The following is a 12135-nucleotide window of genomic DNA, read 5'->3' as shown; positions in this document are numbered from 1 at the left end:
AGTTTCATATAAATGGAATCATAAATATGTACTCTTGTGTCTAACTCTTTTTGATCAGCATGTTTTTAGATTCATCTATGTTTTTTCAAGGAGCATTAAGTAGTCTCATCTATCTATTTATTTTTATCACTGAGCAGTATTCTATAGTATGGATGACTAATATGTTTATCCATCTTCTTGTTGATGGACAACGTGGCTGTTTCCAGCTTTTAATACATGAATACAGTTGCTAAGAACATTTGTGTACAAGTCTTTGCGTAGATGTATTTCTTCATTCCTCCTGAGCCAATTCCTGGGAAAAGAACTGCTTATTTATATGTATGTTTAAAATTATAGGAAACTGCCACACAGTCTTCCAAAGTGGTTTTACTGCATTTAACACTCTCTTCACAGTGAAGGTGAGAGCTCCAGAGGGCCCATATCCTCATGCACACTTGGTATTCAGTCTCTTAAATTTCAAGTTTGAACTATTCAAGCATGTCATTCACTAATAGGTTTATTTTAAGGGAAAATCATATATCATTGCTATAAATTAAAACCCAGTTTTATCCATCGTATTTAGAAAAATCAATGTTGGGGGGAGGGGGGGATGGGCATGGAGGAGGACACTTGTGGGGATGAGCACTGTTATGTGGAAACTAATTTGACAATAAACTATTTGTAAAAAAAAAAAAAAAAAGAAAAGAAAAATCAATGTTATTGTTTTCTCACCCGGTGAGGGCTCTGAGCTGAGCCCTGCTTGCTCTTTTTAAGAAGAGAGATCAGTCCAATTTCCCCTTGGGAAAACAATAGGCTAACACCTCATGATAGAACTGTGAGTACTTGGAGGACAGATCTAAGAGGTTCCCTCTTTACAGCACCTCATTGCTGAGGGTCTTCTATGCTGAGCATGAGCTCAATATATGTCTGACTGAATGGACAGATGGATAGATGGATGGATGAATGGATGGCTGAATGAGAACAGATAAGCAGCACACAGGATAATTGAGCTATTTTGTGTGTTTTGTGCTGGTCTCAGCCTATCAATAACCAGTGTTGTGGTTGGACCAGGCCTTGTGGTTCTTATTATGACTGGAAGATGCCCTTAGGCAACAACCATCAGGAAACTTAGAGAAAATAAAAGATTATTAGTTATAGGAACTGGAAATTACACAGCACACCTGAGGCCATATAGGGTAGAAAGAGCATGGGCCTAGGTTTTGCTTTTATTGGGGTGGAGCGGGGAGAGCTAGGGTTTCTTAGGCTCACTCCGTACTGGTGAACTTAAAATTTAAGAACAGGAATTTAAAATGGGGGAAGAGACAAGTGGCCCAAATGGTTTATTGTCAAGTTGGTTTCCATATAACACCCAGTGCTCATCCCAAAAAGTGCCTTCCTCCATGCACATCACTCCCCTTCCCTTCTCCCCTACCCCCATCAGCCCTCAGTTTGTTCTGAGCATTCAAGAGTCTCTCATGGTTTGCCTCCCTCCCTCTCCCCAACTATTTTTCCCCTTCCCCTCGCCCATGGTCCTCCATTAAGTTCCTCCTACTCCACCTATACGTGCAAACCTATGGTATCTGTCCTTCTCTGCCTGACTTATTTCACTCAGCATAACACCCTCAAGGTCCATCCATGTTGCTACACACGGCCAGATTTCATTCTTTCTCATTGTCATGGAGTATTCCACTGTATAGATGAACCACATCTTCTTGATCCGTTCGTCAGTTGATGGACACTTAGTCATTTCAAAAGAGAAGGAGCCTCAGTGTGCCGAGGTGGTGGTCCACTCTCTATCTAGTTGTATGGCTGGCAAAGTGTTTATTTGAGATAGCTGCCTCTCAAATTGTGCCTCTTTGAAATGGATGCCTGGCAAGCAAAACTTAAGTGAAGCATTTACATTACAAAAAAACAAAACAAAACACCACCTGCATCAGTCAGGGCTTACACTGCACCTCCACCTCAACTCCACCCCCACCCATCTCATTCCTTAAGACCTTGGAGAAGAGTGCAAATGCTCTTTTCACTTTCTTACATGAGCTTCCATTTGACTTATTCCAGGCCAGATTTCTCCAGTTGACAGAACCTCAGGTTGAAACCACACTATTTTGGCCTAAGGACCCATGTAGGGCTGAGTGCTGGGAAGCTCATTAAAATAAAGTTTCCTGCCACTTTTCTTTATATGGGATTCCTTTTGCATACACATTCAGAGCTTCAAAGGAACAATTTTGACTATATGAACCCATCAGTAGCATTTTCTCTGGATATATCTTTATGCTGGTAAAAATCCTTATACCCCCTCAACCTAAGGAATGTGGAATTACATTAAAATTAAATTTTTTTTTGATTTAGGACTGTCTACCTTTTTTAATAAAACTGTCAAATATTTCTTACCTTAAAACAGCAATGTGATGTATGAGAAAGATGAAAGCCAGACCAAAGGCTACCTTGCTATACAGAAATTTAAACATTTAGCACCATTAAATGGCTATAATCTGTCTATCTGGTATATTGTCCTATACATTAGGGCCTCTTGGGTTGGACTGCGTAGTTACAAGGCATGAAACCCTGGAAGACTGGCTTTCCTGCAAGGAAATGTTGACTCACTATGGTATTATATGGTCAGAGAGATTGCGGGAACCTAAGCCATATTCTAACTGATAGGATAAACAAAATATTATATTAGAAGATTCAGATATTCATGAATCTCCTAAATTTGTTTCCTGGTCTTACATTTCAAGTGTTAGATTATCTGAATAATTCCATTTATAACTTATTCTGGAGTTATTCTGTATTCTTCTCCATCACCCCCATGAAACCCCCACCTCCCACCCCCACAGACCAATGGCAGGAGAGGCTCAGATTTTCGCTGAGTACAATACTGATCATAATCAAACACAAGCATGGCTTGTTGGCTGTTCTGTATTTCCATGCTGTGTAATGCTGAGGATTCACTAACCATGTGTCAGATGAACTTTGCTGTAGTTTGTGTTTGGATATAAAATAAAAATTGTTCACGTACAAAAAAAAATAAATAAAAAAATAAAGTTTCCTGAACCCCATTCCTGGGTAAATTCTGATTTGGCAGGACTCAGAGAGGGTCTGGGAATTAGATTTCTAAGCACCCTACCAGGTGATTCTAATATGCAGCCAGCTTTCGGACCCATGGTGAGTAGAAATGGCAACAAGATGGCTAAGGGTTGGAGCTGATAATTAATATGAGGCTATCACTCAGCCTCACCAGCGAGGGACAGTGCCAATCAGCAGAGGATGATTTGGGGCACTCATTAAATCACCCCAGGTCAGCAGAGATGCCTGGGGAGAGTCTGTGGCAGTTGCCCCACACAATAGCACTCTCTCATCCAACATTTGCACACCCCTGGGATGTTGTGCTGAACAGAAAAAAAAGCATATGGGAATATCTGTAAAGGAAAAATTCAAAGCGGTAGAGTGCAGACCTGAGGCAAAACAACACCTCAGGTGATAATGATACCTGGACAATTGGAAGTGAGAGGTCTCTGGAAACAAAGGAGACTGGGAAGGCAGCCCCATTGCTAACAGACTGAGCCACAGGAGACAGTGAAACCTCTGTCATAAAGAAGGCTTTAACTTATCATTAAAATTAAAAAAAAAAAATCTGTTCCAAAAAACTGAAATAGAATGTTGGCAGGGTTTTTTTTTCGATCAGATTTCATTTTACCCTCAGGAACAGATGATTGCTTTCCTGTTATGCTGACCGAAACAGGATTAGACTCAGTTATTTTTAAAAGAGAATACGTAGCAAATAAGGAAAATCGATATTGCTCTGGTTCCAGAGCTACCCATATCAGAGTCGCTGAAGGAGACAGGAGAGAAACCCTGCCTTTAGCTGTGACAGATCGCATGAAGGCCAGCCACGCTGCCCATCAGCCACACTGGTTTGGACTCAACAGCTTCCCTTGTCATGTTTTATTCTCCACTCCTGGGTGAGTTAGGATCAATACGCTTTTTTTGTGTTGCAAATTTAAAAAGTCCACCAGGCTTATCTGCTATCCTCCCTTCAATGGAAATAGGTCTGCATCATAATAATCTACCCCTGCCCCTCAACATGCTTGTGTTTCAGTTAAGATTTTGTGCTTGGTTCAGATGCTATTTGGAGATGGAATGGTGTATGCTGGCCACCTGCTGATGTCTGAGCAGGCAGCAGAGGTATCTGTGGGGGTGGGGGCAGCCTCATAGTAAACATACAATGACTTATAATTCAATGATTCACTGGACCTGGATTCTGTGTCCCTACAAAGGGTGAAAACCACCACTGCCTGGGAAAAAAGGTATGTTTTGTTTGGCTCTTATGCTGTTTAATATATATATTTAAATTATTGACTATAGCAGTTGCTGTTGGCACACTGTTTCGATCTCCATCACCAGGATGATGCACCCCTCATTGGCTGCTGTGGGTGTTGGCTGCACCTTTCTCCAGCTGACTCCCTGCCAGTTGCCTCCCCTGCTCTGAGCTTCCCTGGAGGGTGTGCCCTTCCTCTCATTAGGATGTGAACTGCAGGCCAGGATGGCTACATGAGGGTGAGGACTCTGAGTGGGACTAACTCTCAGGCAATTAATACTCCAGAGCTCCCCATGGGCTCAGGCAGATTCCCTAGTTCCCCCCCTTGCCCTATCTTGATTTTCTTACTCTCTTATAGATTCCCCACACCGAGAGCTCCATCGATAAATCACCTGCCCAAGAATCACCATCTCAGGCTCTGTTTCTAGGGAGACCACTGCAGCATTGTATGATTCCAAAGATAAGAAAGCCAAATCTTGTATCAAGGGACTCAGAGGCGAGTGGGTCAGAGTCAGAGACACAGGAATGAGTATGATTCAGGATACAAATGCTCTAAGAACAAGACATGCAGAGTGCAATAATGGTTCAGTTCAAGGCCAAGGGTCAGATGGCCCAGATTTGAACTCTGGCTTCCCCATTCACACACTATGTGACCTGGGTACAGTGTTAATAGATAGAGCCCTCCTCATCTGATTGAGGCTCAGTATATGGAACAGACCCAGCAGGATGCCTGGGTCACGGTAAATGTCAAGTGCAGACGGAATGCTCTTGTGCTGGAGCTGGTGGCACACACTTTCCTTGTTGGACTTCAGATGAATTCCCTCCCTGCCTTCCTCACTCCCTTCCTCTTACTCCACTCCTCACAAACCTGCTCCAGATTAGATCGGCCCCTGTTTTCTGTTTCTAAATGGAGCAGATGATAATCACTGCTTTATATCAAGTTAAAAGTAGGCAAGCCCCTCTGGGCATAAATACAAAGTCCCAGGCACATTTCCTTATTTATTGCCTGGCTTTGTGATCTTACAGTTGCTGAACCTCCCACATTGGGAAGCAGACGACAGATGGGGCCTGGCTCAGTGCCTTCCCTGCCAGATCATTACAGTTCTGCCACAGGAGAAAGGGAAGCAAACTGCAGACACATACCCATCATGAAAAACAGCTTGCCTTAGCCCTTTGACTTTATTATGTCCCAGAAGGATTCGAACTGGTCACCTGTGCTAAGGGGAAAGTTGGTGGAACATAACTGAGAAACTGAAACTCAAGTTACTCAGAACTCAGGGAGTGAAATCATATTTTTATAAAAAGAATTTGCAATTGGAGCTTCTAGAACAGTGGTTCTCTCTGCAGCTGTGCATTGGAATCACCTGTGGAACTCTAAGAACAACTGATGCTTGAGTCCCAACTGCAGGGATTCTAATTTACTTGGAATCAGGATATTTTTTTTCTTTCATAATTTATTGTCAAGTTGGTTTCCATATAACACTCAGTGCTCATCCCAACAAGTGCCCTCCTCCATGCCCATCAACCTCCTTCCCCTCTCCCCTACCCCCCTCAGCCCTCAGTTTGTTCTCAGCATTCAATAGTCTCTCATGGTTTGCCTCCCTCCATTTCCCCAACTATTTCCCCCCTTCTCCTCACCCATGGTCCTCCATTACGTTTCTCCTGATCCACCTATAAGTGAAAACATATGGTATCTGTCTTCTCTGCCTGACTTATTTCGCTCAGCATAACACCCTCAAGTTCCATCCACGTTGCTACAAACGGCCAGATTTCATTCTTTCTCATTGCCTATAGTATTCCATTGTATAGATGAACCACATCTTCTTGATCCATCCATCAGTTGATGGACATTTAGGCATTTAGGCTCTTTCCATGATTTGGCGACTGTTGAGAGTGCTGCTATGAACATTGGGGTACATGTGCCCCTATACATCAGCACTCCTGTATCCCTTGGGTAAATTCCTAGCAGTGCTATTGCTAGGTCATAGGGGGGTTTCTATTGTTAATTTTTTGAGGAACCTCCACACTGTTTTCCAGAGTGGCTGTAACAGTTTACATTCCCACCGACAGTGTAGGAGCATGCCCGTTTCTCCACATCCTCACCAGCAGGAATCAGGAATTTAAAAGCTTCCAACCTGATTTTAATGTGCTTTCAAGGCTGAGAACCATTGAATAAGAAGATGGTGACAAGAAGGTCAGGAAAAGTAGTGGTAAAACAAGAGCCCTGCTATGGTCTGAATGTTTGTGTCCCCCAGATTTCATATGTTGGGATCCTAACCCATTAAGGCAATGGTATGAGGAGGAGGGACCTTTGAGAGCTGATTAGGTCATGAGAGCTGAGCCCTCAAAACTGGGATTAGTGACCTTCTAAAGGAGAGCCCAGAGAGCTAGCTGGGCCCTTCCACTGTGAGTACACAGCAAAAAGACACCATCTTTGAACCATGAAGCAGTTCTCACCAGACACCAAGTCTGTCTCCACCATCATCTGGACTTCTCAGCCTCCGGAACTGTGAGAGATGGATGTGTGTTGCTTGTAAGCTGGCCAATCTGTGCTATTTTGTTACAGCTGTCCAGACTAAAACAGGCCCTAATTAAGTAACTGCAGCCAATACTACACATCCTCTCTACCAGGTACAGCATTAAACACTTAATAAGGACTGAGATGCCTCACATGAGCAGGTGCCAGGATGGTCCTCAGTCTTCAGGTGACAAAACTGAAGCTCAGAAAGCTAGCAAGGGGCTGAGATCAGTTAGCCTGGGTCCAAAGCTAACACTCTCTTAATAGCTTTGCTGGACAGTCTACCTCATCAATAGGGGCTTCTCCTTGGATACTTCTGCCGTGCTGTGTCCATGGGAGTGACACACAGCTTTTTCATTTTAAAAGTAACTGGAACCCACAACATACAATAAAGAACCTACAATGTATTGTCTAGAACCTTCCTTTGGACTATGAGGGATCCATCACAATTGTAATCTAGGTAAGGAGAAGCAAGACACAGTTGACCTTGCCTTGAAGTGACTTCCAACAGAGAGTTTTGCTGCAAGGTGCATAGTGGAGGAATGTGCCCAGAATCTCCCTGAAGCTCTCCAGAGTGATTTCTGTGAGAAACGGCCACTTCTACAAAAGCTCCAGAAGGTGTCCCCACTGCTACATACTCTTCGAAAGGCTGAACAGGTAGGTAGGCTATGAAATCTCCCTTATAATCAGTTTCAAAGCCCTTTAGAAATACTTTCAAAACAGGATGGTTTTTTCAAGTTGATTTAATGTCTGGTCTTCAGTAGATGTAGCTAGCTTTGGGGGATTTTAATTAATATGAACATGTAGATAAATCAAATAGACTCTTTTTAAGAATCAGATCACTAAATGAACCTAGCAGACATAACGCTAACTCAGGATAGGTTCAAATATGCACTGATGCTTTCCACTGATTTCTTTAGAAGCCAGCTTAGCTCACACTGAACATCTACGAGGCTGATGCCCTCCACTGGTACTGGAGGCACTGGGAAGATGCCTTAAAAAGGATGAATCTATAATAAGGTAGCTAGAGTTCTTCTGTAACAACATAAAAGCAGGATGAAAAGTTTCCTAACACCCAAAATTGAAATGAAAAACAGATCAGTTCATTTCTCTATGGGATAACAGACATGGTATCTCATGAAATTGGACTGACCCGTTGCAAACAGAAGGAGATGAGATGATCTCTAATGGTGATCACCTTTAAGTTAAATGTGAAAAGAGCAAAAGGCACATCCTCTTTAAAGGTCTCCTTCAAAGTTTTGGCCTTGATCTCTTGCAGGCCCACTACAAAGGCAGGAACTTGTTTCTGGAAGCCTAGACTTGAGAGATGGCTACAGTTCTCTCATCAGTCTGATCTGATGGGTAATCTGACCCCCTGGTCAGATAAATTAGCTGGCCCATGATAGGAGGAGAGAAGATTCTAGATGGATGGGCTGTGGAAAGCCTGATGAGGGAGGCCTGAGAGACTTCTAGAGGCATCAGCATAGAGTATAAGCAGGTCAGCTGGAGGCTGACCTCACACTGTTCTCTTTCACAAAGGGCTTCAAATTTACTAAGAATGTCGTATTTATAAAGGATGCGATGTGACATTCATTTTATTATTATAAAATTTGGAAATTTGGCCACAGATGTGTACAAAGAAAAGCCACAAGGAGAAGACATTCATCTCCAAGCCAAGAAGAGGGCTTGGGACAGATTCTTCCCTCATGCTCCTTAGAAGGAACCAACCCTTTGATCTCAGGATTCTGGCTTCCAGAACTTTGAGAAAATACGTTTCTCTTGTTTAAGCCTCACAGTCTGAGGTAAACTAGCAAACTAATACAATATAGGAAACTAATATAAACATTCAATGTTCCTTGGAACTTGTGGGAATTCCTGTTAGCTCATCCATCCTCGAAATTAAAAATATATATATACATATATAGACACACACATACATATTTCCAATTCTATTTCTGGAGATGGAACTCTTTCCCTGCCATTTGAAAACAAATTCCTTTTTCTTGGGTTAGGTGGCCACTTTCTTCTTTCTCAGCCTTCTTTGTTGAGTCCTCTAACTTTACCTACTCTTCAAAGTCCCCTTCTAGAAGCACAGAGTGCTGACATGAGAAAGCACGTTACCCTGATATCCCTAGCACCTCATCTGCAAAGTGAAAAGAACAAAGACTGAGGAAGACAAAACCACATATCCACCATACTTCTTGCATGTTGTCATTGGACCAAAAAGAACTCAGATTTCCATCTTCCTATTTGCCATCCCCTATTCCTGCCAGAAGTTCTTAAATGAACAGAAGGGGCTAAGGGCCATCCAGTAATGCCCTTGTGAGGAGCTAAGTTTCTATTACAGAGATTTACAAATCTGTTACTTTAAAAAAAAAATCCATCCCTTAAATCCTGTTTACTGGAAACTATTTCTGTTGTTCACCTGGTGTCACGTAGCACCTTGCTACTCACCAGGTTATGCTGAAGGAGCCCAATTAATTTTCTACGTTGATTCTTGCTCTATGGCCAGTGGGTGGGGATGGGGTTGGAGGGAGGGTGCATATTTACAGAGCTGTATTGTAATCTTGTTTAGACCCAGACCCTCTGTCTCCTTCTACCAGCAGATCTGGACTGTTTCTTTCCTCACCCATCAGCACTATCACTTATCTAGTTCCTTGAACTGAAAACCCAGGCACCAACCTTGATATACCCTTTTCTTCCCCCTCATATTCAGTCCCTCAGCAAGTCCCATTCGGTCCTCTTCTAAAATATCTCTCACCTGGCTACAGACCATGACAGTTCTCACATTACCATGGTCCTTGGGACAGCACCTTTATGCATTTAGTTCATTCTCAGAATCTCACTTGTCAGTTTCTCCTTTCCATTCTTTCTCTTCAAGCAAACCCAACAGCTATTCCAGTCCAAGTTGACTGCCGTCAAGCTCTGTTGTTACTTCTTGCTCAGGCCAACCTGATTCTTAGAGGCCATTAAGGTGTCCTTCAAACAGTTAAAAAATCAAAATGAAAGGTTTTAAAGAGAGGTTCTGCAATGATTCTCTGGTTATAAACTGTGAAGGAAGAGCCAGCTGAGTTTGGGGTCCTCACTTCTGAAGTGCAGGGAGGTGGCTGGACCCCACAAGCTGCCTCTCCACTTTTCAGCACACGTTTTTTCACACATATGTCCCTTCAGAGCCTTTGATAGTGAGTGGGGATGAGTATGTACAAGAATGAATCAGACAAATGCTAAAACCATGACCATGATGGGCCACTACCATCAACAATGGTTTATCAATTTGTATGGACAGGGATGGGTCTCATTTATCTCTGCAGTATCTATAGCACCTAGCACAACATTTGGATGGAGTATTCACAAAAGGTTAATTTAAATGAAAGACGGACATACAGTAATAAAATATATAGAAAAAGTTTCTTTCATACTTTAGCAGAAGGCAGTGGTTAATGCAGGGCTTTGCAGTCAGTGCACACGTGGCATGTTGGATCCACTGTGTGGGCTCAATTTCAAGGGGAGACATTAATACTTATGAGGTTTGTTGTAGGACATGAGCTAAGATACATAATGTGGTTAGAACTGTGCCTGGCTCATGATAAGCATACAGTTATGGTTATTTTTATGGTCAAAATTATAGAATCTTCCTCTCATGCTACTAATATTATCTCTTTATTGGAGATTTGGCCTTACACCATTGTCTACAGGAGATAATTCCTACTTGAGACATATTTTGCTCTGGGAAGCTGTTGAAAGGGGTTTTCTCATAGTAAAGATATGAATTTGTTCACTGTATTGGTGGTCTAATTCTAAGGTTTCAGAGATGGGGCCACTGTCTTTCATGTGAAAGATCAAAGCTGCAGAATCAGTAAATGTGAAGGTGCCCATGAACCTGGTGCTCTGCACTCCGTGGTCACAGGGTAGCGGTGCTGGGAATAGGTGCAAAGGTCTCATCAGTTGTTTTTCCAGTGTCTGAGGGGCCTATCAGCTTATCGTGTCCCTGGGGTACTGGTAAGGTCCCTTATTTCATAATTAGATGCCCATTTCTTTGGCTTGGGGTTTGCAAGAGAAACACACTGTTCTATCAGTCACTGTGCTGGGCATCTTTGCTCTCTGCTACCCGGGATCCAGCCTCCCTTTCTCTGCTCAAGTGCCTTACATTTCCCTCTGGCAATTAGCCTATCTCTAACTTTCAGCCTAGTTCAGGGGAACACTGGGTTCCCCAGGGCTTAGTTGAGGAATGGACACAGGAACCAACCAAAGCCAGTGAGTTGCAGCAAAACACTTGCCAGGGCTTTTTCGGAGAAAAGCCTCTACCTCTTTCCCCGAGATGTGAACCTGGCATATGAGAGCTGGAGCTGGAGCTTCTGAGTCGTCTTGCAACAGTATGTGCAGAACCTGCCAGAGAATGGAGCCAACACAGCAGAGGGCAGAGGGAAGAGATAGTGGGGGAGATATGAGGCACAGGTGACACTGCCCGACCTTGGGTTGAGCTGTGCCTGAAGCCCATACTAGACACTTTGTGACATGAGCCAGTGCATTCTAGTTTTTTAAAATATAAGTTAGTTTGAGTCAAGTTTGCTATAAACTAGAACCAAAAAGTTCCTTATGGCATTAGAAAGTCATCAGTATTGAAAATCCATTTTAAAAAGCCATTTTGGCCTGGCAGAGAGTGAAGAGAGCATGAGAACTTGGTGCTGGCAGAGTCAGGGCATCTGGTAGGTTGACTGATGGGCATCTTCCACATGTCCCTGTTTGAAGCCCCACAACCTGGGAACATTTCCTTAAAGGGCAAAAGGGACTTTGCAGATGTAATTAAGTTAAGGTCTTGCAATGGAGGAGATGGATCTGGGCGAGGCCCATGAAATGTGGGTTTCCCTGTGAGCCTCTTCCACACAGATGTCATGAAGCATCATGTTCTCGACCAGCTGAGCAGTCATGTCGAAGAGACAGACCCAAGAAAGGGCACATTCTTGCAGTGCTAGAGGCTTCCTCATGACATGTGTAGCTATACACGGCCTAGACTGTCATCTACCAAAGTCAGTCTCAAATCCAGCCATGCATCTGAACTCAGTGGATGAACAGTTTTCTAAGACAATGACTGGCTTTCCTCTTAGGGAGTGCTTTTTTAGCATACTTGCCCATTTTCTTTCTTTCTTTGTTCTTATATGTAACATGAGGGCCAACTTGGAAAACTAAATGCTCAAACAAGAGATGCGTTAGATGGCCGCGTCAGAATTGCCTACAAAGTCACACACACACACACACACGTGTATACATGTGTGCACACATGGCTCATATGTGTGTGTTGTGACAGGTAGGGATGTTG

The 12135-nt window shown here is 43.1% G+C and overlaps 1 protein-coding gene across 1 annotated transcript in view; it reads right to left on the bottom strand.

Annotated features, from left to right (window-relative positions):
* HYDIN (HYDIN axonemal central pair apparatus protein) overlaps positions 1-12135 on the bottom strand; it is a 346043-nt gene that overhangs the window by 137556 nt on the left and 196352 nt on the right. The gene's annotated exons all lie outside the window — the stretch shown is intronic.

The sequence above is a fragment of the Hyaena hyaena genome, unplaced genomic scaffold (genome assembly GCF_003009895.1).
Source record: "Hyaena hyaena isolate Hyena2069 unplaced genomic scaffold, ASM300989v1 scaffold_18, whole genome shotgun sequence".
Classification (NCBI taxonomy): domain Eukaryota; kingdom Metazoa; phylum Chordata; class Mammalia; order Carnivora; family Hyaenidae; genus Hyaena; species Hyaena hyaena.
Note: the sequence above shows the minus strand (reverse complement) of the source record. Positions and strands in the feature narration are given on the sequence as shown.